Source organism: Hyla sarda, chromosome 8 (genome assembly GCF_029499605.1).
Source record: "Hyla sarda isolate aHylSar1 chromosome 8, aHylSar1.hap1, whole genome shotgun sequence".
NCBI lineage: Eukaryota > Metazoa > Chordata > Amphibia > Anura > Hylidae > Hyla > Hyla sarda.
Window position 1 is genome coordinate 92631981 of NC_079196.1, and position 25553 is coordinate 92657533.

Genomic DNA, 25553 nt, shown 5'->3' on the forward strand with positions numbered 1-25553 from the left:
CTTGAAAGATATACACCAACAAAAGAAGAGCCAATAGTGTAAAAATATTACCGTAAATTTATTAAACATATATCAAATAGTAAGACAGACATTTAAAAAATGAAATAATAAAAATGCAGGCACTGATATGACAAATACGGAAAAGTGGGGATGATAGAGTAGGTACAAGCACATGGACTACAGGGCACATAGGAATACAGAAGAAATATCAGCGGGCATATCGGAGACAATGATCACTGGTATATACCTAGTGAGACAATACATATAGATAGATATGCTATTGTGAATGGAATAGAGGAAATCACATGGAAGCAGTATAAATTACACAATAAAGGCCTGAAGCTCTATAGGACATCCTGCCATGTGTGTTGCCAACCTACCAGCTCCAACCCCTTGCCCTTGGGGTTGGAGCTGGTAGGTTGGCAACACACATGGCAGGATGTCCTATGGAGCTTCAGGCCTTTATTGTGTAATTTATGCTGCTTCCATGTGATTTCCTCTATTCCATTCACAATAGCATATCTATATCTATCTATATATATATATATATATATATATATATATATATGTATTGTCTTTCTAGGTATATACCAGTGATCATTGTCTCCGATATGCCATTGCCCACTGATATTTCTCCTGTATTCCTATGTGCCCTGTAGTCCATGTGCTTGTACCTACTCTATCATCTCCACTTTTCTGAATTTGTCATATCAGTGCCTGCATTTTTATTTCATTTTTTAAATGTCTGTCTTACTATTTCATATATGTTTAATACATTTAATATTTTTACACTATTGGTTCTTCTTTTGTTGGTGTATATTTTATTATACTTGTAAGAGGATTTGTGGCTTATGTGAGAAGCATGTGATGAGAAATACTCAGCATAGAACTGTGATTTATACTGCAAACAAGATGTCAACACAGCCATAGCTGCACTAATCAAACAAATGCTTTAAAGAGGTACTCCACCCCTTGACATCTTATCCCCTATCCAAAGGATAGGGGATAAGATGTCTGATTTCGGGGGTCCCGCCGCTGGGAACTACCGCATTCTACCATGCGGCACCCACCTGTAACGGCTTCCGGAATCGCTGGAGGCCCTCAGGCTAACACCATCCCGACCGCGGGGATGTAAGATTGGGACGTCATGACTCCGCCCCGTGTGACGTCACACCCCGCCCCCTCAATGCAAGTCTATGGGAGGGGGCATGACAGTTTTCATGCCCCTTCCCATAGACTTGCATTGAGGGGGCGGGTGTGACGTCACACAGGGGCGGAGTCATCACATCACAATCTTACGTCCCCGTGGTCGGGATGGTATTAGCCTGAGGGCCTCCAGCGGTCCCGGAAGCCGTTACAGGTGGGTGCCGCAAGGTGGAATGCGGTAGTCCCCAGCGGCAGGACCCCCGCAATCAGACATCTTATCCCCTATCCTTTGGATAGGGGATAAGATGTCTAGGGGCGGAGTACCCCTTTAAAGGGGTACTCCGGTGGAAAACTTTTTTTCTTTTTAAATCAAGTGGTGCCAGAAAGTTAAACAATATTTGTAAATTACTTCTATTAAAAAATTGTAATCCTTCCAGGACTTATGAGCTGCTGAATACTACAGAGGACATGCTTTTCTTTTTCGAACACAGAACTCTCTGCTGACATCATGAGCACAGTGCTCTCTGGTGACACCTCTGTTCATTTTAGGATCTCTCCAGAGCAGCATATGTTTGCTATAGGGATTTTCTCTTACTCTGGACAGTTCTTAAAACGGACAGAGATGTCAGCAGACAGCACTGTGCTCATGATTCAACAGAGAGCTCTGTGTTCCAAAAAGAAAATAATTTCTTCTGTAGTATTCAACAGCTAATAAGTACTAGAAGGATTAATATTTTTTAATAGAAGTAATTTACAAAACTGTTAAACTTTCTGGCACCTGTTGATTAAAAAAAAAAAAAAAAAAAAGTTTTCCACCGGAGTACCCCTTTAACACCTTCACGACTAGCGACGTACATGTACGGCGCCACAAAGTTTCACTTGGCACGCGGCGACGTACATGTATGTCGCAGGGTTCCGGGAGCGCCACGTCACCGATAGCGATGATCGGGCTGGGATGACTACTGTTATCTAACAGGGGTCCTGAAACCCCCCCATGACCACGATGGGTGCAAATCACAGATCAATTCAGACCTGCGATCTGCATGATTCCGGGTCATACGGGTCACTGGTGACCCAGTGACCCAGAAAATAAGAGGGATCAGGGGTGTCCGAGACACCCTCGATCCCCCTGAAGGGATAGGAGATTGGTGGCAGGGGTACCACCCCTCCTATCCCTGCTATTGGTCGGCCGAGCGACCGACCGATAGCAGACCGGGGGAGGGGGGTTAAAGTTCGGTTCCCCCGCTTTGCTCACCTATCGGTGTCCTGGCAAAACGGGGGGAACTGTCCAGGGAAGGTCGGCGCCGAAGGTCCCTTACCTGGATCCCGGAGCGCGATCCTCCATGCGGGGATCCCCCACGTACGGCGGCGGCAGCAATACTTCCGGGTCGTGCTAGGTGAGTTGTTGCCTAGCAACATCCGGAGGGCCACAGTTTACAGTGGTCTCTAAACCGTGGCCCTCCAGATGTTGCAAAACTACAACTCCCAGCATGCCCAGACAGCTGTTTGCTGTGTGGGCATGCTGGGACTTGTAGTTTTGCAATATTTAGAGGGGTTCAAGTTGTAGATCACTAAGTGGTCTCAAACTGTAGCCCTCCAGATGTTGCAAAACTACAACTCTCAGCATGCCCAGACACAGTTTTGAGACCACTGGACAGTGATTTACAACCTGAACCCCTCTAAATCTTGCAAAACTACAACTCTCAGCATTCAGGAACAGCATAAGGCTGTCTTGGCATGCTGGGAGTTGTACTTGCGTGCCTCCAGCCATTGCATAACTACATCTCCCAGCATTCCCTTCCGCAATCAGTACATGCTGGGAGTTGTAGTTTTGCAACAGCTGGAGGCACACTGGTTGGAAAATAGAACACTGGTTGGTCATAGAACCTAACTCAAGGTTTTCCAACCAGTGTGCCTCCAGCTGTTGCAAACTACAACTCCCAGCATGCATGGTCTGTCAGTGCATGCTGGGAGTTGTAGTTTTGACCCCCCTCCCATGTGAATGTACAGGCTACATTCACACTGGCGGCAGATTACAGTGAGTTCCCCGCTTCAAATTTGAGCTGCGGCAAATTTTCCGCCGCAGCTCAAACTCCTAGCGGGAGACTCAGTGTAATCTGCCTTCAGTGTGAATGTAACCTAAAAACACTACACTACACTAACATAAAATAAAGAGTAAAACACTTATACACACGTACACTGCCCCCCCTAACACCCCCCTTCCCCAATAAAAATGAAAAACGTATTGTACGGCAGTGTTTCTAAGATGGAGCCTCCAGTTGTTGCAAAACAAAAACTCCCAGCATTTCTGGACAGCAATTGACTGTCCAAGCATGCTGGGAGTTTTACAACAGCTGGAGGCATCCTGTTTGGGAATCACTGGCTTAGACCCCTATGTCCACCCCTATGCAAGTCCCTAATTCAGGCCTCAAATGCGCATGGCGCTCTCACTTTGGAGCCTTGTCGTATTTCAATGCAACAGAATAGGGTCACATATGGGGTATCGCCGTACTCGGGAGAAATTGCCTAACAAATTTTGGGGGGCTTTTTCTCCTTTTACCCCTTATGAAAAGGAACAGTTGGGGTCTACACCAGCACGTTAGTGTAAAAAAATTAAAATTTTTACACTAACATGCTGGTGTTGCCCTATACTTTTCATTTTCACAAGAGGTAAAAGGGAAAAACGCCCCCCAAAATTTGTAACGCAATTTCTCCCGAGTACGGAGATACCCCATATGTGGGTGCAAAGTGCTCTGGGGGCGCACAACAAGGCCCAGAAGGGAGAGTGCTCCATGTACATTTGAGGTGATTTGCACAGGGGTGGCTGATTGTTACAGCGGTTCTGACAAACGCAAAAAAAAAAACACACCCACATGTGACCCCATTTTGGAAACTACACCCCTCACGGAATGTAATAAGGGGTACAGTGAGAATTTACACCCCACAGGTGTCTGACGGATCTTTGGAACAGTGGTCCGTGAAAATGAAAAATTTTGCACAGCCCACGGTTCCAAAGAGCTGTCAGACACCAGTGGGGGGGTAAATGCTCACTGTACCCCTCATTACATTCTGTGAGGGGTCTAGTTTCCAAAATGGTATGCCATGTGGTTTTTTGTTTTTTTTTGCTGTCCTGGCACCATAGGGGCTTCCTAAATGCGACATGCCCCCCGAGCAAAATTTGCTCTCAAAAAGCCAAATATGACGCCTTCTCTTCTGAGCATTGTAGTTCGCCCGCAGTGCACTTCATGTCCACTTATGGGGTATCTCCATACTCAGAAGAGATGGGGTTACAAATTTTGGGGGGTCTTTTCTGCTATTAACCCTTGCAAAATGTGAAATTTGGGGGGAAACCCACATTCTAGTGGAAAAAAAATATTTTTTTTTACATATGCAAAAGTCGTGAAACACCTGTGCGGTATTAAGGCTCACTTTATTCCTTGTTATGTTCCTCAAGGGGTCTAGTTTCCAAAATGGTATGCCATGTTTTTTTTTTTTTTTTTTTTTTTTTGCTGTTCTGGCACCATAGGGGCTTCCTAAATGCGACATGCCCCCCCAAAAACCATTTCAGAAAAACGTACTCTCCAAAATCCTCTTGTCGCTCCTTTGCTTCTGAGCCCTCTACTGCGCCCGCCGAACACTTTACATAGACATATGAGGTATGTGCTTACTCGAGAGAAATTGGGTTACACATACAAGTATAAATTTTTTCCTTTTACCCCTTGTAAAAATTCAAAAATTGGGTCTTCAAGAACATGCGAGTGTAAAAAATGAAGATTTTGAATTTTCTCCTTCACTTTGCTGCATTTCCTGTGAAACACCTAAAGGGTTAAAACATTTACTGAATGTCATTTTGAATACTTTGGGGGGTGCAGTTTTTATAATGGGGTCATTTATGGGGTATTTCTAATATGAAGACCCTTCAAATCCACTTCAAACCTGAACTGGTCCCTGAAAAATTGTGAGTTAGAAAATTTTGTGAAAAATTGGAAAATTGCTGCTGAACTTTGAAGAAAAAACTCGTCAATTTTATGATGCAAACATAAAGTAGACATATTGTATATGTGAATCCAAAAAATATATATATTTGGAATATCCGTTTTCCTTACAAGCAGAGAGCTTCAAAGTTAGAAAAATGCAAAATTTTAAATTTTTTCATAAAATTTTGGGATTTTTCACCAAGAAAGGATGCAAGTTACCACAAAAATTTACCCCTATGTTAAAGTAGATTATGTCACGAAAAAACTATCTCAGAATCAGAATGATAAGTAAAAGCATTCCAGAGTTATTAATGTTTAAAGTGACAGTGGTCAGATTTGCAAAAAAGGGCTTCGTCCTAGAGGTGAAAATGGGCTAAGTTCTAAAGGGGTTAAGGACCCATGACGCACGCGTACATCATGAGTCCCAGTCCTGCGATATAATGTGGGGTCACACTGCGACCCCGCATCATATCGTGGCGGGCCCGGCGTCATAGTGAAACCGGGACCCGCCGCTAATAACGCACGGCACCGATCGCAGGTGCCGCGCGCTATTAACCCTTTAGCTGCGCGCTCAAAGCTGATCCGCGCAGCTAAAAACAAAAGTGAAAGTGCCCGGCTAGCTCAGGGAGCTGTTCGGGATCGCCGCGGCATAATCGTGGCATCCCGAATAGCTGTAGCACAGCAGGAGGTCTTCTTACCTTCTCCTGCGCTGTCCGAGATCCAGGCTTGAGCAATCAATCGTCGAAAACACTGATTGATCCATTCCTATGGAGATGCATCAATCAGTGTTAAAGATCAGTTAATGCAATGTTATAGCCCCCTATAGCTAAAAATCATTAACCCTTTGAATTATCCCTTCCCCTAATAAAAGTTTGAATCACCTGGCATTTCCAAGAATTAAGAAAAAAACTGTGTATATAAAAACATATGTGGTATCGCTGCGTGCGAAAATGTCCGAATTATAAAAATATACCACTTTTTTAACTGCACGTTCAATGGCGTACGTGCAAAAAAAATTCCAAAGTCCAAAATAGCGCATTTTTGATCACTTTTTATACCACAAAAAAGTGAATAAAAAGTGATCAAAAAGTCTGATCAGAACAAAAATGGTACCACTAAAAACTTCAGATCACGGCGCAAAAAAATAGCACTCATAGCACCCTCAACACAGAAAAATAAAAAAGTTATAGGGGTCAGAAGAGGACCATTTTAAACGTATAAATATTCCTGCATGGATTCATGATTTTTTTCTCAAGTGATACAAATTCAAAAAGGAAAAAGCGTATGTAGACCAAAGTATCAGAAACTTATCATGCTTTATTAGTACAAAATGCACAAAGATAAGACAAACACTTAAAAGCACATAAAATTAGAGATACAACTCCAAATCCACAGGGGCAGGAAGGGGGGGGGGGGGATCTGGTCAGGGTACATCAGATTCATGTATACAATGCTGCAGGTACAGAAATAAATGGGTAATGGGGAAATACAACAAAATGCCCAAAGTAAATAAATCAGCAAGCCGGGAAGGGGTTAAATCTCGATTAATAGCTCCATAACAAGGTGCATAGAAACTAAGTGGATTTCACCCGTAAAGATTATATGCAGGCTGAAACTGAGAACCCAACAGGACGTAAATAAAGTATAAACAGTAAATTACCTAGTGGAGAGGGTGAGAGAGTGTAAGACCAGACCGCCGTGGCCCAACATTTCACCAAGATAGGCTTCTTCCGGGGCGTGTCCTCAGGTTAAAGACTGACTATGTTTATATACCAGTGTACCCAATCAGATACCCGAATTATACCCATGTGACCCGACTTGCGAGCACATCATGCTGTGACGTCCATAACAGCCCACACCTCGCGAGTGTACGCTAGATATCGCGGCCGTGTCTGCGTCTGCGCCTTATAGCGCAGTGTGTATATCGCGGTGTGTTCGCCTCAGCTCCAACAGTGTCATGGCGCATGCGCAGGCTCGCGAAATTACGGAGCCTGTACCCAGCAGTGGGTAATTAAATGCGCATGCGTCCCGCACCGTGGACAGGGAGAAATGGCAACTCTATTAGGAATGGGCAACAACAGAGACCGTATTCATAATGCCTTAAAAGGGGACCAGTTATGAAGTGATACAAAATCAAACCTATACAAGTAAGGTATCATTTTAACCGTATGGACCTACAGAATAAAGATAAGGTGTAATTTTTGCTGAAAAATGTACCCGTAAAAACGGAAGCCCCCAAAAACCTACAAAATAGTGTTTTTTCATCAATTTTGTCGCACATTGATTTTTTTTTCTTGTTTCACTGTAGATTTATGGGTAAAATGACTAATGTCATTACAAAGTAGAATTAGTGACGCAAAAAATAAGCCATCATATAGAATTTTAGGTGAAAATTTTAAAGAGTTATGATTTTTTATGCAGCATAAAGACTGCATACTTAAAGCGTACCTGTCATAGTGCAAAAAAAAGAAAAAAAGTGATATGTTACTCAGGACCCAATCCTGATCATGTGCATATCATTATTATGTGTCTCGGACCTATATATCCAGAGATATAAGCCTTTATCTGCTGGTGAGTTACTTTTTCATTGTGCAGGCTGGAGGGGGCGTGTCAGTCTGTCTCCCTCACATGAGCAAGCCTGATCAGTCAGCCAATCAGTACTCTCTACTCTGTAACCCTTTCCTCTCTGGTTTTATGCTGTGTCATGTGTCAGAGGAAGATACTTGGAGCTTGCTTGCAGTAATCCGAAGACATTATAGTGAATTCATAACAGGATAAAATGTATAAATATAAGAATAGATCTTTATAAAATTAGTGCAAGGATTTTTTAGATAAAAGTACAGCATTTTTATGAATACATGTTCTATCTGTTTTATCTTCTCCTAGTAAAGCTGGATGCTAATCAGCATAGCTGTCACTACGTGTGTCATTCATATTTCACAGACTCCTGAATGTCTGATCAACTGAAGCTGCAATGTTTGTAAATAACTGTTAGAGCAGTGTTGCCTCCAGCTGTTTTAAAACTACAGCTCCCTGCATGTCCACACATCCTTTATCTGTAGTTTTGCATACACAATAGAAATCTCCTATACGGGATACCCGTATGCTTTACGGCCGGTATCCAGTATGCTGTAAAATCTTGGCTAGTCTGTCTGGCTAAAAGACAGGCGACCCCTAGTGGTGGCTATTTTGAGCTTGAATTTCAGGTGAAAATGCTAATTTTTTTTAACAGGTGTATATTGTGAAATGTCATATTATAATGAGTCCTGCAATATATGAAAGGTTTTTAACAATGACAGTGCCTCTTTAATATAAATAAAATTAAAGTGTGCAGGCAAAAGATGAATGAATAGCAACTTGGTGTTAGTCAGTATGTACAGTGTTATTAATAAGACTTATTGTCATATAAGTAGTATGACAATAAGTCTGTATATATTATGTATTGTTAACAGGAATAAATATAAACATCTTTGTTAATTTTTCCCTTTTTTTTAAACATTTTTTTACAGTTTTTTTTAAAATAATTTTTTACATCTTTAGCTGACTTGTGCATGCTAATACATCGTGATCTGTGTCACATTATGACACAGGCTGTTGTTAGAAAAACACCTTCTGTGCCTTCACAGTAGGCTTTTCTTCATGTCAGCAGGATTTTTTAGTTTCTGTTTTTAGGTGTTTTTTTTTTTTATACAGCAATAGCTATGTCGCTATATTACGCTATTTGATGCCTAAACTGCTCAAAGTCCTTTGCATTTAATTCCACAGACTAGGGATGAGAGAATCGAATCTGATGGATCTAAATTCGTTAAGAATTTCAGGAAAAATTTGATTCGTAACGAATGCAAATATCCCTGCAATGCGAACGCGCGATTCACTTCATTAAAGTCCATTTAGTGCGGTCCAGGCTCCAGGGCATCTAAAATGGCGGATCCACATGTGAGGACATGGGGCATCACTGCCCTGCATCAAAATAGGCAGCATCACCATATCCTCAATACTTACTTGTGCACACTAACACTTTTGCAAAAGAGGCTGTTTTCTTCTGCCTACCTGTGTCAGCTACTATTCTGATCCTGCCACCTGCCTGATGCCACACATATAATGCCAAGTTCTCCTTTTTCACCCACCTTCATCACCGGGTACTGATATTGCCACCCACCACCCCACTATGTCACCGGGTCACTTTCAGGACTCCTGATGCTGCTGATGCCACCTTCAGGCTATCTCATATTGCCACCATATGTTCTCCTCATGTTGAAGCCAGCTCCAGGCTGTCTCATTCTGCCACCATATGTTCTCCTCATGCTGCTGCCACCTCCAGGCTGTCTTTTTCTGCAACTATATGGTCTCCTCATGCTTCCGCCACCTCCAGGCTGTGTCATTCAGTCACTATATGGTCTCCTCATGCTGCCGCCAACTCCAGGCTGTGTCATTCAGCCACTATATGGCCTCCTCATGCTACCGCTAACTACAGGCTGTGTCATTCAGCCACTATATGGTCTCCTCATGCTGCCGCCAACTCCAGGCTGTGTCATTCAGCCACTATATGGTCTGCTCTTGCTGCCGCCAACTCCAGGCTGTGTCTTTCAAGCCACTATATGGTCTCCTCATGCTGCCGCCAACTACAAGCTGTGTCATTTAGCCACTATATGGTCTCCTCATGCTTCAGCCACCTTCAGGCTGTGTCACTGTATCGACATGTGGTCTCCTCATGCTGCTGGCACATTAAATAAAAATGTTTAGGTTCATCTATTTGAAATCTTCAATTTAAATGTAAAAACATATCTTAAATCTTTTTAATTGTGATGCCCTATGGTCTTGTCAGGCTGTTGCCACCTCGAGACTGGGTCATTTAGCCACTATATGGTCTCCTCATGCTGCCGCCACCTCCACGCTGTGTCATTAAGCCACTATATGGTCTCCTTATGCTGCCGTCACCTCCACGCTGTGTCATTCAGCCACTATATGGTCTCCTTATGCTGCTGTCACCTCCACCCTGTGTCATTCAGCCACTATATGGTCTCCTCATGCTGATGACACCTCCAGGCTCGGTCATTGTGCCGCTCTGCAACAGTGATTCTAATAGTGACACCTCTAATCTGCATGTCATACTGAATAACAGTACTATTTCACTAACCCAGCACACCCCTATTGAGGCTCTCTGTAGGCCAAAAATAGCTGTTTTTAATACAGATTCACCTTGAATAAATTCGGACCGAACCACATTTTTCGGAAAATTCTGCGTATCTGCCGAATCAAATTTTTCAAAAATTCGCTCATCTCTACCACAGACCCATTCTCTTTTCACATAATGTTATGTTGAGGCCTTGTGCCAAAATAAAAATGAAAAAATAAATCATTCTGCACTCAATACCCCTTAATGACAAAGTAAAAACAGTTAAAATATTGCAGTGACTTAAGTATTTAAACCCTCAGTACTTAATTCTTAGTTGTCAGTGATTAGAGCCTCCAGTCTTCTTGGGTTTGATGCCACAATGTGTGTACACCTGGATTTGGAGATTTTCTGCCATTCTTCTTTGTACATCTTCTCAAGCTGCCTGGTTGGATTGAAACAATCGTCAGAAGCCATTTTCAAGGCTCTCCAGAGATGTTCAATTGGGTTCAAGTCAGGGCTCTGGCTGGGCCTCTCAAGGATATTAACAAAGTTGTCCCTTAGCCGCTTCTGTGTTGTCTTGGCTATGTGCTTAGAAAAAAGAAAAAGAGACAAGCGCTCCTGGTGAAGTATGAAATGCACTGATGAAAGCAATAGAGGATAAGAACACTTACTCTGCAATGTTGCGCTAAGAGCACATCGTCTGTAATCTTTTTAAAATTATTTATCGGGTAATCAGGTCCTACAGCTTTGTAATCTCCCAATTCCAGGGTATGGCTGGTTCGGTGTATAATAGACAGGAGATTAAAATGTAATACAGGAACTAATGCAGTGCTGGACAATGTTCCAATAACATCACATAGGACTTTAAGCTGAATTAAAACTTAAAGTGGTTTATTGTAGGCACACATCAATGCATTTCTGGCCCGAATCGGGCCCTTCGTCAGGATAGGTGCAAAAAGAATAGACATGTCTATTCTTTTATCAGACTCCGCACGGAAATGCATTGTCGTCTATGAGACGGTGCATATCCATGCTACCCTAGAATGAAACCAGATACCATACTGGTATTTTTACATTACTAACAATTAATAAAAATATACAGTATAAACACTATGGGGGAGATTTATCAAAACCTGCTCAGAGGGAAAGTTGCACAGTTGCCCATAGCAACCAATCAGATCGCTTCTTTCGTTTTGCAGAGGCCTTGTTAAAAATGAAAGAAGTGATCTGATTGGTTGCTATGGGCAACAGGGCAATTTTTTCCTCTGGACAGGTTTTGATAAATCTCCCAGTATGTTCTATGAAACAGTGGTCTATTGCTAGAGCTATACCCATTCGCTTTTACTAAAATCCTACCACAAGAACCAGTAACATTCTTGCACTTAAAATAGTTGCAAAGCGTTCATAGAATAAATCATTACCAACTATAAAATCATTGTAGTAAACATGAAGCCTACTATCCCTCTTTTCTACTGCCAGGAACCCCTCCAGTGTTTCCACCATTCCAAGCATTGCTCCTCTGAAAGATGGACGAGAACAACGTATGACACAACTGTCAGAAACAGGAACATGCGGTTCCCATGTCTGTAAATGAGTTGCATATGTAAAGCTGTCTTTTTGTATTTCCCCACCACATCACACATTGTCTAGAGCCAAAGCAGTCATGTTGGGCAGTGTAAATCAGCCATACTATTGGAATAATGTAAACCCACTGACCTGACATGTTTTTCTATCTACATTAACTTCGTCTTCTCTTGGAAAACAACTCATCAATTGTGCCAGCTTCACAGCTTTTTAAGTAGTTCCCTTTATGTTCTCAAATAAAAACTGGCGCCCATTTCACCATTGGTGCCGTGTGTGAGGACATGCAAGTATATATATCACTGTTGCCGCAGGCTCAGCAGTCATGTGTGTAATTGCATTATTTCTAGATCAGACATTCTCGCAGCCTCTCAAAGTAAAATAAGTCTGTTCAACTCCATCTAAGCGGAAAGGTTTTTCTTTTTGACAGTAGAAAGGCAAAGCGTTGTAAGTACATTCAGCATCAGCTATAGGATCCATTCTGTACTTGCTGTTCTTGCCCATACATCTTTAAGTTTCATAAAGTTCTAGGTGCATAGCCAAAATAACCAACAACCAATGTCTAGGAGATGTAAATAAATGGGCAATCAAATATGACCCCAAAATATCTCCATCTGTACGTTCATTTGTCTGTAAATGCCTGTAACCATGTAAGCTACTCTACAGTAAGTTAGAACAGAATTTTAGTAGAATATTATTACAGGTGGTTATTAACAGTTGTAAAGTGCGCAATGTAAAGCTGAATAATAGAATAACCAAAACCCTGTACAAAGGCATCCATATACACACACATCTATTATTTGATTGTCATTTGTTGTATAGCACCAATATATTCTGAGGCGCTGTATGTATTTATGTTCATGAACTCATGGGCGATGTATATAATGAAATACTGGAGAAATTACCTTAAAGGAGATATATCAGGCAAGAAAACGTATGCACTATCCAAAGGGTAGGGGATCAGTTTTAGATTGCGGAGGGGTCTGACCACTGGGACCCTCGCAATCTCCTGCAGGAGGTCATGCGAGGGTCGACACTCTTCATTCCCAGATAGAGCTGGGGCCCCATGCAGTCCCAGCGGTTGGACTCCCCACCATCTGAAATCTATCCTTGCATGATACTTCTCCTTTAACCCCTTAAGGGCCAGGCCCATTTTAATTTAGCGTTTTAGTTTTTTCCTCCGCGCCTTCTAAAATCCATAACTCTTTTATATTTCCATCTACAGACCCATATAAGGGCTTGTTTTTTGCGTGACCAATTGTAATTTGTAATGGATCCTCTCATTTTACCATAAAATGTATGGCTAACCCAAAAAAAATATTTTTTTAGGGAGGAAATTTAAATGAAAAGCACAATTTTACACATTTTTTCGTTTTCACATTGTACACTTTATGGTAAAAATGACATGTGATCTTTATTCTGTGGATCAATACAATTAAAATGATACCCATGGCTAGATACTTTTATATTTTTGTACAGCTTAAAAATCTAAAACGTTTTATAAAAAATCAGTAATCTAAAATTGCCCTATTTTGACCACCTATAACTTTTTCATTTTTCTGTATATAGGGCGGTATGAGGGCTAATTTTTTTGTGCCGTCATCTGTACTTTTTATCGATACCACATTTGCATATATAAAACTTTTAGATAATTTTTTATAGATTTTTTTTGAATAAAATGTGACAAAAAAGCAGCATTTTTGAACTTTTTTTTTATTTTTTACGTTTACGCCGTTCACCGTACGGGATCATTAACATTATAATTATCTCAGACCAGAGCAGGAGACGCCAGGAGATGGACGGAGGCAGATGAGGGGACTTCCGTCCGCCATTACAGATGATCGGATGGCCGCGGCAGCGATGCGGGCGATCCGATCATCTATTTTAACATGCGCATTGCCGCAGATGCTGTGATCTGTACTGATCACGGCCAGAAGCTGTCGTGTATGACACGAGCACCGCTCCGATGCTCGCGATCATACACAGGACGCAAACGTATGTCCTGGTGCGCGAAGTACCGCCAAACCAGGACGTACATTTACGTCAGTGGCCGTTAAGTGCCACTTAAAAATAAGCTTGTTAGAGTCTGGGTGTATAAAGAGACGTAGTTGTTGGTCTGCGGGGTCCACGTCTTCCCCAATATATAACTTATTCATCCAGCATAATCACAAATATATAGGGCAAATACTAAGTGCCAGGGATGTGCTTATATAAAACTTAGCTTTTAATTTATCAAAAAATGCTAAAAAAGTTATTTTTAGTGTTTAGTGATGTGTAAATGATATTTGTTAGATCACTAGTATCATTGGTCTACACTGGCCTCTGCAGGGCCCAGCCAGTCCAGTGCAACCAATCACCCTAGGCGGCACATGCACACCACAGGGTGATAATAGTTTAAACCACAACGCGTTTCTACCTGCTGGTACTGAGCAGGTGTCCTCAGGAGGTATAGACAGTGATCATATAAATAATATGCTAGAGGATTGTTATATCCCTACTAGCTCCAAAATTACAGCTAAAAGAAAATTCTAGCTCAATGATCAGACCGCTATCATGATAGATAATAATATCACATAAGTTGACATGGGTGCCTGTAAAAAAGAATATTTCTTCTATCCCTACAGTATTTGCTCATTCGGAGCCTATACAGCTTAGGAACCTGTGGGGAGAAATAATATAGGCTTTCCCTAGTAGTCACACGTGGTATATAGTTGCAGTCTGGGGCAATCTGCCTCCGTGATCTCCACCTGCAAAAAAAAAAAATGAGGGTATCGATGTTGAACATATTCCCTGTGGAGAGATAGACCAGTACTGTGTTCTAACAGACTGTATGCAACTCACGGTTAGTTGTAAGCAGAGTGCTTAGACGCGTCCCCGCTCTCCGCTGGGTGCCGGAAGTGTCCGGACACTCTCACCTGATGCGGTGAGATGTGGCGTCTGTCGTCACTTCCGCCGGCAGGGCTGCTTTATTCAGCGCGGCGCGCACCGCCCTCTGTGACGCAACCAGATGGGCGTGCGTAACTATTGTAAACAAACACACGCCGCGCTGACACCAATGAAAGCAGATGCCGGGAGTGACAGTTAAATTAACAAGTGAAGTTAGTGAATCCCCAACGGCGGATCCCAACAAATAACCGTGAGTTGCATACAGTCTGTTAGAACACAGTACTGGTCTATCTCTCCAGTTTTATATAAGCACATCCCTGGCACTTAGTATTTGCCCTATATATTTGTGATTATGCTGGATGAATAAGTTATATATTGGGGAAGACGTGGACCCCGCAGACCAACAACTACGTCTCTTTATACAATTTTGATTTGATTACCTCCATGGCGGGCTTTATCAATACAGCATTGGATACTAATAGCTGGATGACTGAAGCTAGGGACGTTTTTTCAGAGGCAAGCTTTACACAGCCCAAGTTTACCCCGTCCTTACGGTCTGCCTTTAGAGAACTCACAAATCTATATAAACAACATATTACATCCTTCTGGGAGGTCCAGGGATTTGAGAGCTATCTAAAAAGCAACATTGTACCTAGAGGTCTACGGGTTCCCATATTACCCTCCAAAAGATTAAGAACCCCAGTGGTTCTTAAAAAGTGGGAGACTGAAGTGACTGCTTCATCTCTAAGGTTTATGACAATTCTATTGGAGGCAGAAAAACTGAACCTTGAACAAATTTCTAATAAACTGCGAGAACAAAAAGAAATTGTTCTGCGTTTTAAAACAGACCCTGACTTTCTTAACAAAGAGACACAATTACAGAATCAAATAGAAAAATTTCAATATTTACTCAAACAACGCAAGCATTTTCAATACATTAGAGATTTGGAGGATTTCAAAGAAAATAGAGTCTACAGTGTACTTGAGAAAAACTCACAATCAAAGGACACCGAAACAGACCTAACCTCTTCAGACACAGATCAATCTGAGGCGAGTGCTCAATCACGCAGACGAGGACCTAAACGGGGCACGGGTAGAAACAGAAGAGGTAGAGGAAGGGGAGACTCTAGGGGAGCATATAATAATCAGACCCCAACATGTGGCCCAAACCAACCCTCCTCCTCATCATCGTCCTCACAACATTTTTTAGAAAGGGACCCCTACCAACTTCGGGAACCCCCTCCACACAGACCCCAATACCGTCATTAACATCACCAACATCTTCAGTTCAAACTCAAGTGATTAATCTGTCCAGTATGGTCCTAACTGATATTCAAACTAAGGTATTATATAAGGGGCTTTCATTTGTCCCCTCGGCAAGACATGATCCTTTCGAGTGGACCAAGGATCTTAACCTCTTTGTCCGCAAATTAAAGTGGCATAAGTTCTTTAAACTAAAAGATCGACGCACTTGTCAGGATCATGGTCTTTCCGAAGAGGATCTAATAGTTGCTAGACAACTAACTGGACTTCTGGATGAAAGTGATCATCCGGAGGGTGAAGGTCCCTTCACTACCCTAAAACCGAAAAGTAAACTCTTTCCTCCGATCTCCGACACCTCATGTATTGATGTATTTCTTGAACTGGTGTTAAGGGATTTAAAGGGAATCTCTGTCAAAACGGGACATAGGGATAACCTTTCATACCCTGAAAGATGCGCTCTGACTGAACTACAAAGAAATGACCAAGTGGTCATTAAAGCGTCTGATAAGGGTGGAAATGTTGTCCTTATGGACAAACCCAAATATGTAAGAATGGTAAAGAGATTACTAGACGACAAGGACACTTACGAGATTCTCCCCTCTGATCCCACTTCACAATACTGTAGGGAATTAATGGTGATTCTTAATACAGCACTTCAGAAAAAACTGATTGACAAAAAAGAATTTGACTTTCTGTCTCCTATCTCACCAACGATCCCCACGTTCTACGCACTCCCCAAAATCCATAAAGGCCTAATTCCATTAAAAGGCCGCCCGATTGTATCTGGAGTGGGGAGTATAACGCAGAACGTGGGGATCTATATAGACAGAATTTTAAGACAATTTGTCTTCAGTCTTCCCTCATACCTTAGGGATACGATGGACCTCCTAAAAAGGATTGAGGGAATAACAGAAAATAACTCTACTATCCTGGCAAGCATTGACGTCGAGGCGTTGTACTCGTCCATACACCATACAGTGGGTTTGCGAGCCGTGGAGTACTTTTTGAGTGCACGTGGATCGCAATTCCAGGAACACAACCAATTGGTATTACAATTATTACAGTTTACACTAACCAGAAACTACTTTCTGTTCCAAGGTCGCTTCCATCACCAGCTCAGGGGGACTGCCATGGGGAGCCCTTGTGCCCCCAGCTATGCAAACCTCACCCTGGGCTGGTGGGAAGCGACCACCCTGTTCCACGACGAACAGGAACACTTCAGTGAATCAGCCATGATTTGGCTTAGATTTATCGATGATGTGTTCGTACTGTGGAATGGGACCTCTGAAGAATTTGGCCAATTGGTACAATCTATAAACAACAATGATATAGGGCTTTTCTTCACGTATGAAATTCAGACTAAAGAATTAGCCTTTCTAGATATAAAAATTCTCATTGATTCTGACCACACATTACAAAGTACTATACATCGGAAACTAACATCTACGAACAGCCTCCTGAGGTGGGAGAGCTGCCACCCGGGCCCCCTCAAAAGGGGGATCCCGAAGGGGCAGTTCTTACGCCTCAGGAGGAATTGTTCAAGGACAAAAGACTACAAGAGAGAGGCCCGAGACATGACGGCACGATTTCGGGAGAGGGGTTATCCCCAACACATCCTCACTCAGGCATATAGAGAGGCATCTGCCAGATCACGCACCGAGCTCCTTAGCCCCAAACCACCTACAGAAGCTACAATGCAACCAGCCCGAATTATTGCCACATATGATAAATTAGCAACACCAATACGGGATATCATCAATCATCATTGGGAAATTCTGAGAATGGACCCTGACTTGCAAGAAATAGTGGGAACAAAGCCAGAGATCACCTACAGAAGAGGAAAAAGCCTGGGTGATTTACTGGTACACAGCCATCTAGATAATCTGAATTTACAGGGTCAGACGTGGCTAAACAAACAGAAACCACCACAAGGCTGTTTTCAGTGTGGCCATTGTCGCGCTTGTCAACATGTCTGCAAGACAGCGATGGTCCCTACTTCTACCTATGGGATCAAACAGTTCATCAACTGCTCCACCGTGTCTGTGATCTATGTAGCTGTATGCACATGCCCTATGCTTTATGTTGGTAAAACCATCCGCCCTTTCAAAAAACGAATATTGGAGCATATAGGTGACATACGGCACTCACGTGATACACCAGTAGCAATCCATGTCAATACAGTACACGGAGGAGCAGTCGGTGATATCAAATTTGTGGGCATTGAGAGAGTAATCCCTTCAGAAAGAAAGGGCAACCTTGATAGGTTGCTCTTACAAAAAGAGTGTAGATGGATCTACAATTTGAATTCCATCTCACCATGGGGGTTAAATGAACAATTACAATTTGCTTGTTTCTTATAGTGCGACATGGGTGTTCCTGTTGAGGTGACCACTAGGCAGTTAGGGACGACCTTAGTAGGTCGGACAGGAGTAATTACTCACCTCCTCCCCCTAGAGAGGGTATTATAGATACAGAGTAGGAGGTTCCTGTGCGGGACCGCCCTTTTTAGGGCGGCCCCCCCGCCTAGGCCTAGGGTCGACTCTATAGGGTATAATAGGGTAAGGATAGGTTCCCTAGGGCCCCATCAACCACTGTCAACATCCCCATAGGGCTTTCCATCCCCCCCATGTCGCTTACATAATTACACCCTGAACAAAATATATACAAAATTAGCTTTGGTGCGTGATCTGGCTGATCCCTAATACCTTATCTAATAACCTAATCAAACATTACTTTTTTGACACACCTTATTGGAATATAATGAGCTCTCTAGCACATTCAGGTACAAATAGTGAGCCATCATTCATCAAACTTGCCCTTAAATCTAATGATTCAAGTCCCTACTATGCAGCATACCTGACTTAATATAGGGATATAATAATGTTGGGATCCGCCGTTGGGGATTCACTAACTTCACTTGTTAATTTAACTGTCACTCCCGGCATCTGCTTTCATTGGTGTCAGCGCGGCGTGTGTTTGTTTACAATAGTTACGCACGCCCATCTGGTTGCATCACAGAGGGCGGTGCGCGCCGCGCTGAATAAAGCAGCCCTGCCGGCGGAAGTGACGACAGACGCCACATCTCACCGCATCAGGTGAGAGTGTCCGGACACTTCCGGCACCCAGCGGAGAGCGGGGACGCGTCTAAGCACTCTGCTTACAACTAACCGTGAGTTGCATACAGTCTGTTAGAACACAGTACTGGTCTATCTCTCCACAGGGAATATGTTCAACATCGATACCCTCATTTTTTTTTTGCAGGTGGAGATCACGGAGGCAGATTGCCCCAGACTGCAACTATATACCACGTGTGACTACTAGGGAAAGCCTATATTATTTCTCCCCACAGGTTCCTAAGCTGTATAGGCTCCGAATGAGCAAATACTGTAGGGATAGAAGAAATATTCTTTTTTACAGGCACCCATGTCAACTTATGTGATATTATTATCTATCATGATAGCGGTCTGATCATTGAGCTAGAATTTTCTTTTAGCTGTAATTTTGGAGCTAGTAGGGATATAACAATCCTCTAGCATATTATTTATATGATCACTGTCTATACCTCCTGAGGACACCTGCTCAGTACCAGCAGGTAGAAACGCGTTGTGGTTTAAACTATTATCACCCTGTGGTGTGCATGTGCCGCCTAGGGTGATTGGTTGCACTGGACTGGCTGGGCCCTGCAGAGGCCAGTGTAGACCAATGATACTAGTGATCTAACAAATATCATTTACACATCACTAAACACTAAAAATAACTTTTTTAGCATTTTTTGATAAATTAAAAGCTAAGTTTTATATAAGCACATCCCTGGCACTTAGTATTTGCCCTATATATTAGAGTCTGGGTGTTCAGATTTCCACCAATTGCCAGAACATGACTGGTAGAAGAATGCAGCTAAGCGTTTCCCTCTTTCATTCATCGATACACAGGATGGGCTCTATAGACTTTCTATAGCCTCCACCCCGTGCAGCGTGCAGCAAAGGGCTTCTCCCGCCAGGTTTTGGTAGTCTGTGATCAATTCTATTTTTACGTGTCTCTTTGACATGTAAAAAAAATTTTTTTTTAATTTATAGTGATAAAAGTTCTTAACCCCTTAACGACATTGGATGTAAATGTACACCCTGGTGCCCTGATACTTAATGTACCAGGATGTACATTTACATCAGACATAAGAAGCATTCCACAGGAGTTTTCCTCGCTTCTTAGACAGTAAGTCCCGGCTGCTGTAATTATGCCGATGCCTGCCATTAACCCTTTAGATGCCATAATCAATACTAATCACAGCATCTAAAGCAGTTGCGGCTGTCATTCCCAATGAGTGGAAATGACGACAGCAGCTCTTCTCAACTGCTCTGTGCCACTCCAGGGATCTTTTGTGAAGTCTGCCCACAGAGACCAGCTGTACAAGTAGACTGCTGCTATAACTGGTCAGTGCTATGCCAAATTAGAGCACTGAATGGTAATAGCAATCGCAATATTTCCCCTAGTCCCCTATATAGTAGTCCCCTATGGGGAGGGTCTTAAAAAATGTAAAGTAAATAGTAAAAGAAATGTAGTTTAAAAAGATGAATAAGCACTGCCCTCAATAAAAATTTAAATGACCCCCTTTTCCTTTTTTACACAAAAAAATTATTAATAAACATATTTGGTATCACTGCGGCATAAAGGTTAAAACCACATTGTAACAATAGAAAACCATATAAATATTTTAATCATACCCACAGAATAAAAATACTGTGCCAGATATCGCCATAAAGTGTACAGGGTAAAAACGAAACCCTCCAAAAATTACAAAATGGCATATTTTGTTGGTTGCACTGTACATTTTATGGTAAAATAAAAGGGCAATTGGTCGCATAAAAAACAAGCCCTCATATGGGTCTGTGGCTGGAAAAATAAAAGAGTTATGGCTCTTAGAAGACGGGGAGGAAAAAAACAAAAGTGCAAAAATCGTTAATTTCTAACGATAATTTGTTTTCCCTTAGTCCTAACAGTAGCACAGATGGGGTATTCCACCCCCCGCGAACTGGTAGGACAGATGGAAGTTTTATTGAACCTAATTAAACAATCAGTAAAGACACACCCACAACACCCTGTATAAGTAAGAGGGTCATCCTCTGCTCCATTGTGTAGTAACAAGAAGAACTAAAGGCAAATAATAGAAGAAAATAACTTAACTAGGGAGGGAAAGTTGTGCTACTGTTAGGACTAAGGGAAAACAAATTATCGTTAGAAATTAACGATTCCCTTACGTCCTAACCAGTAGCACAGATGGGGAAATGGCAAGCAGAAACCCTATGAGGGAGGGCTCTCATGCCTGACGGCAGATAATACTGTCCGTCCAAATGAGGAGAAATCAGCCAATCTACTGTCAAGTCTGTAGTGGGTGATAAATGTGGAGAGTGAACTCCAGGAAGCAGCTTTGCATATATGTTCCAAGGGAACAAGACTCCTTTCCGCAAAGGAGGTAGATACAGACCTGGTGGGGCGTAGATGCCAAAGAGCCCAAGGAACCGCATCCACGGTAGCGGACATAAGTCCCAACATCCGTATGAGAGTGGGAATGGAAACTCTCCGGGGTACAGAGAGAAAGAGGGCCGATTCCTGAACCCGAGATTTCCTCTCGGGAGAGAGGTAAAGTGTCATGGAGATTGAGTCGACTACGAAGCCGAGGAACCTCACTGAGGTCGTTGGGAGGAAATTGGATTTGGCCCAATTGACTATCCACCCTAACTGGTGAAGGAAGGATACTGCTAGTTGCAGATGTTGGGACAGGATCGCAGAAGAAGGAGCTCTGAGGAGCCAATCGTCTAGGTAGGGAACGATGCTGAGCCCCTGGAGCCTTAGAGCAGCAACTACCGCTACCACCACTTTGGTAAATGTGTGTGGGGCCGAAGAAATTCCAAACGGGAGGGCTACAAACTGGAGGTGTTTTAGAACTCCCCCTACCTGAACTGCGATCCTTAGATACTTTCTGGATACCGGATGAATAGGAATATGAAGGTAAGCATCCTTTAGATCCAGAGTAGCCAGGTAATCCCCTGGCGAGATGAGGTTGACCACAGATTGAATGGTTTCCATACGAAAGCGTTTGTGCTTTACATACTGATTGAGATATCTCAGATCTATAATCATCCGCCAGTCTCCTGTTACCTTGGGAACTAGGAAGACTGGAGAATAAATTCCTGACCCCCGCTCTGCAAGAGGAACTTCCTCTAAGGCATTCTTCTGGATGTATTCCAGAATGTAGGTTTCTAGCGCCCCCTGTTTGATTGGTGAAAGAACTCTTGTCTCCACATAATTGGATGGGGGAATTGATTCGAGGTCTATCGAATAACCATCCGAGATTAATCTCAGGACCCAAGGGTCCTGAATGTGGAGGGACCAGGCGCTTGAAAAATGGTGAAGACGACCACCAACTGGAATCTGGGGGGCAGGATGGGAAACTGGAAAGGTCACCTCGGCAAGGAACCCAGAGCTTCGTAGAAGCCCGCAGTCAGAGCTTTCTGTTGTCTTTGGGGCCACGGGAGCGTTTTCCGCCCCGGCGTTGATTACCCCAGTCTCTCTGAGGCTTAGGCTGGGGGGCTGATCCGCCCCCAGAACGCCGCCCTCGACCACGAAGGGAGGAATAAGGAAGGGACTTGCCTTTCTTGTCAGAAAGTCCCTCCATAATGCGGTCCAGCTCAGCTCCGAAAAGAATGCCGGGTTCGTAAGGCATAGCACATAAGGTGTTCTTGGAAGAGTTGTCAACCTTCCAAGGTTTTAACCACAGAGGACGTCGTCCAGCGGAAGCCAGGGCCATAGACTTGGAGGCCAATTTAAGATGCTGGGTGGAAGCATCGCACAAAAAATCAACGGCCAGATTGGACGTCTTGAAGGATGAAAGAATTTCATCTCTAGGAACCCCCTGGTCCAAATCCGACTGGATGTTAGAAAGGCGGGTCTTCAAAAAGTTTGCTACCTCAGAGCAAGCTATCGCCACTGATGCAGACGCAGAAGCAGTGGAGTAGGAGCGCCTCATGGCACAGTCAGCCTTCCGATCCATTGGATCCTGCAAGGAAGACCCATCCTCAGCAGGGACCACTGTCCTCTTGGACAGTTTAGCAAATGCCATGTCAACCTTAGGGACAGGGCCCAAGGAGGAAAGCTGAGATTCCTGTATAGGAAACATGGTCTTAAATCTTTTAGTTAAGACCGGACCCTTTTCTGTTTTTTTCCATTCCATTCTAAGCACGGATAGAAGGGTATCATCCGCTTTAAAGACCCTAGGTCCCTTAGAGGCGGAGGTAGAGGCTTCCCCGGGATCAACATCCTGGTCCCCCGGCAAGAAAAAAATTGCGGCTAACTAAAATATAATTTAGAATACCAAAAGTTCTCAGCAAGAGACCAGGTAAGATATAGAGATAGGGAACAGTAGTATCCGCAAGGATGCACTACTAGACTCAAAAAGACAGGACTGTGGAAGTACCAACAGCTCTGCGCTCTAGGAGGCTGAATGACAGCCTAGGGGGAGTTTAAATATCCTCCTGGCTGGCGCCAAAACAAGACTCCGCCCACAAGGCGGAGTTACAGATATAAAGAAATCCTGTCTTAAAAAAACAGGAGAAAAACAGGATAAAAAAGGAACCCTACTAGTTAGAGGGTTATGGGAAGAGGCTCCTCGCTCGGTTTCGCCGCATTATTAGCAAAAACGGCGCAAAAACCGAGCCGGGAGCGGAGAGAGAAACAGGAAGTGACGTCAGACGCACTTCCGGCCGGGGCCGCGATTGTGAATCGCGGCTCCGAGGAATAGAAGCAGATGGGCGCAAACTAAGCCCAAATTGCAAGTAAGAAAACCCCCCCCCCCTCCTATTCATATAACAGGAGTAAGGGGGTCACCATCTGTCCCACCGTCCGGGAGGACAGAAAAAAACACAATGGAGCAGAGGATGACCCTCTTACTTATACAGGGTGTTGTGGGTGTGTCTTTACTGATTGTTTAATTAGGTTCAATAAAACTTCCATCTGTCCTACCAGTTCGCGGGGGGTGGAATACCCCATCTGTGCTACTGGTTAGGACGTAAGGGAAAGGAAAATTGTCTGTGTCCCTAAAGGAGTACTGCAGCCATAGACAGCTTATCCACTATCTGTATGGGGACCCGGCATAACTGCGGCTCTGCGCGGCCAATGCTCATTTCGTCGACCTCACTAAGAGGTTGACAGTCATGCACCCTCCATTTAGCTGTATGGGAGAGGTGGGAATAGAGGGGGCATTTGTGACCGTGGGGATAAGTTGTATTAGGCTACAGTACTCCTTTAAGGAGTTAATTTCAAACACAGCAAAGAACAATAACAGTTCGCACTACAAATTACTATTTTTTTTTTTTTTGTAAATGTGTCATTTCATGACCCCTTAATCGTGTTGTAAAATTCTAGTGTGTTCTGTTCAGGTGTTAGGCTAGGTTTCCACACAGGTTTTTTTCAGGCTTTTTTTTGTGGAATGCTGCCACTGCAGTTTTTGAGCCAAAGCCGGAAGGGTATTCAAGAGGAATGGGAAATATAAAGGAAGGATTATACTTCTCCTTCCTGCTAAATTCACTTCTGACTTTGGCTCAAAAACTGCTGTGGGAGTTTAAAAAAAAAAAAAAATGACAGAAAAAACCCTGTGTGGAAACCTAGCCTTAGACCTCAATTTGGCATATTTAACTCCTTAAGGACACATGACGTACTGGAGCGTCATGTGTCCGCTCCCGATCTATAACGCGGGGCCACGGCGTGGCCCCGCGTCACAGCGGGTCGGGCCCAGCCTCTAACAACGGCCGGGACCAGTGACTAATAGCGCGCGGCATTGATCACGGTGCCGCGCGCTATTAACCCTTTAATCGCGGCGTTCAAAGTTGAACGCTGCGTCTAAAATGAAAGTGAAACCATGCCGGTTAGCTCAAGGAGCTGTTCGGGATAGCCGCGGTTAAATCGCGGCATCCCGGACAGCTTACAGGACAGCTGGAGGGTCCCTACCTGCCTCCTCGCTGTCCAATCGCCGAATGACTGCTCAGTGCCTGAGATCCAGGCATGAGCAGTCAAGCGGCAGAATCATCGATCACTGGTTTCTTATGAGAAACCAGTGATCAATGTAAAAGATCAGTGTCTGCAGTGTTATAGGTCCCTATGGGAGCTATAACACTGCAAAAAAAAAAGTGAAAAAAAAAAGTGAATAAAGATCATTTAACCTCTCCCCTATTAAAAGTTTGAATCACCCCACTTTTCCCATAAAAAAAAAACTGTGTAAATAAAAAATAAACATATATGGTATCGCCGCGTGTGGAAATGTCTGAATTATAAACATATATTGTTAATTAGACCACACGTTCAATGGCGTACGCGCAAAGAAATGGTCACTTTTTATATCATGAAAAAATGAATCAATGATCAATAAGTCCTATCAATGCAAAAATGGTACCGCTAAAAACTTCAGCTCACGGCGCAAAAAATGAGCACTCATACCGCCCCATACACGGAAAAATTAAAAAGTTATAGCGGTCAGAAGACGACAATTTTAAACGTATTAATTTTCCTGCATGAAGTTATGATTTTTTCCAGAA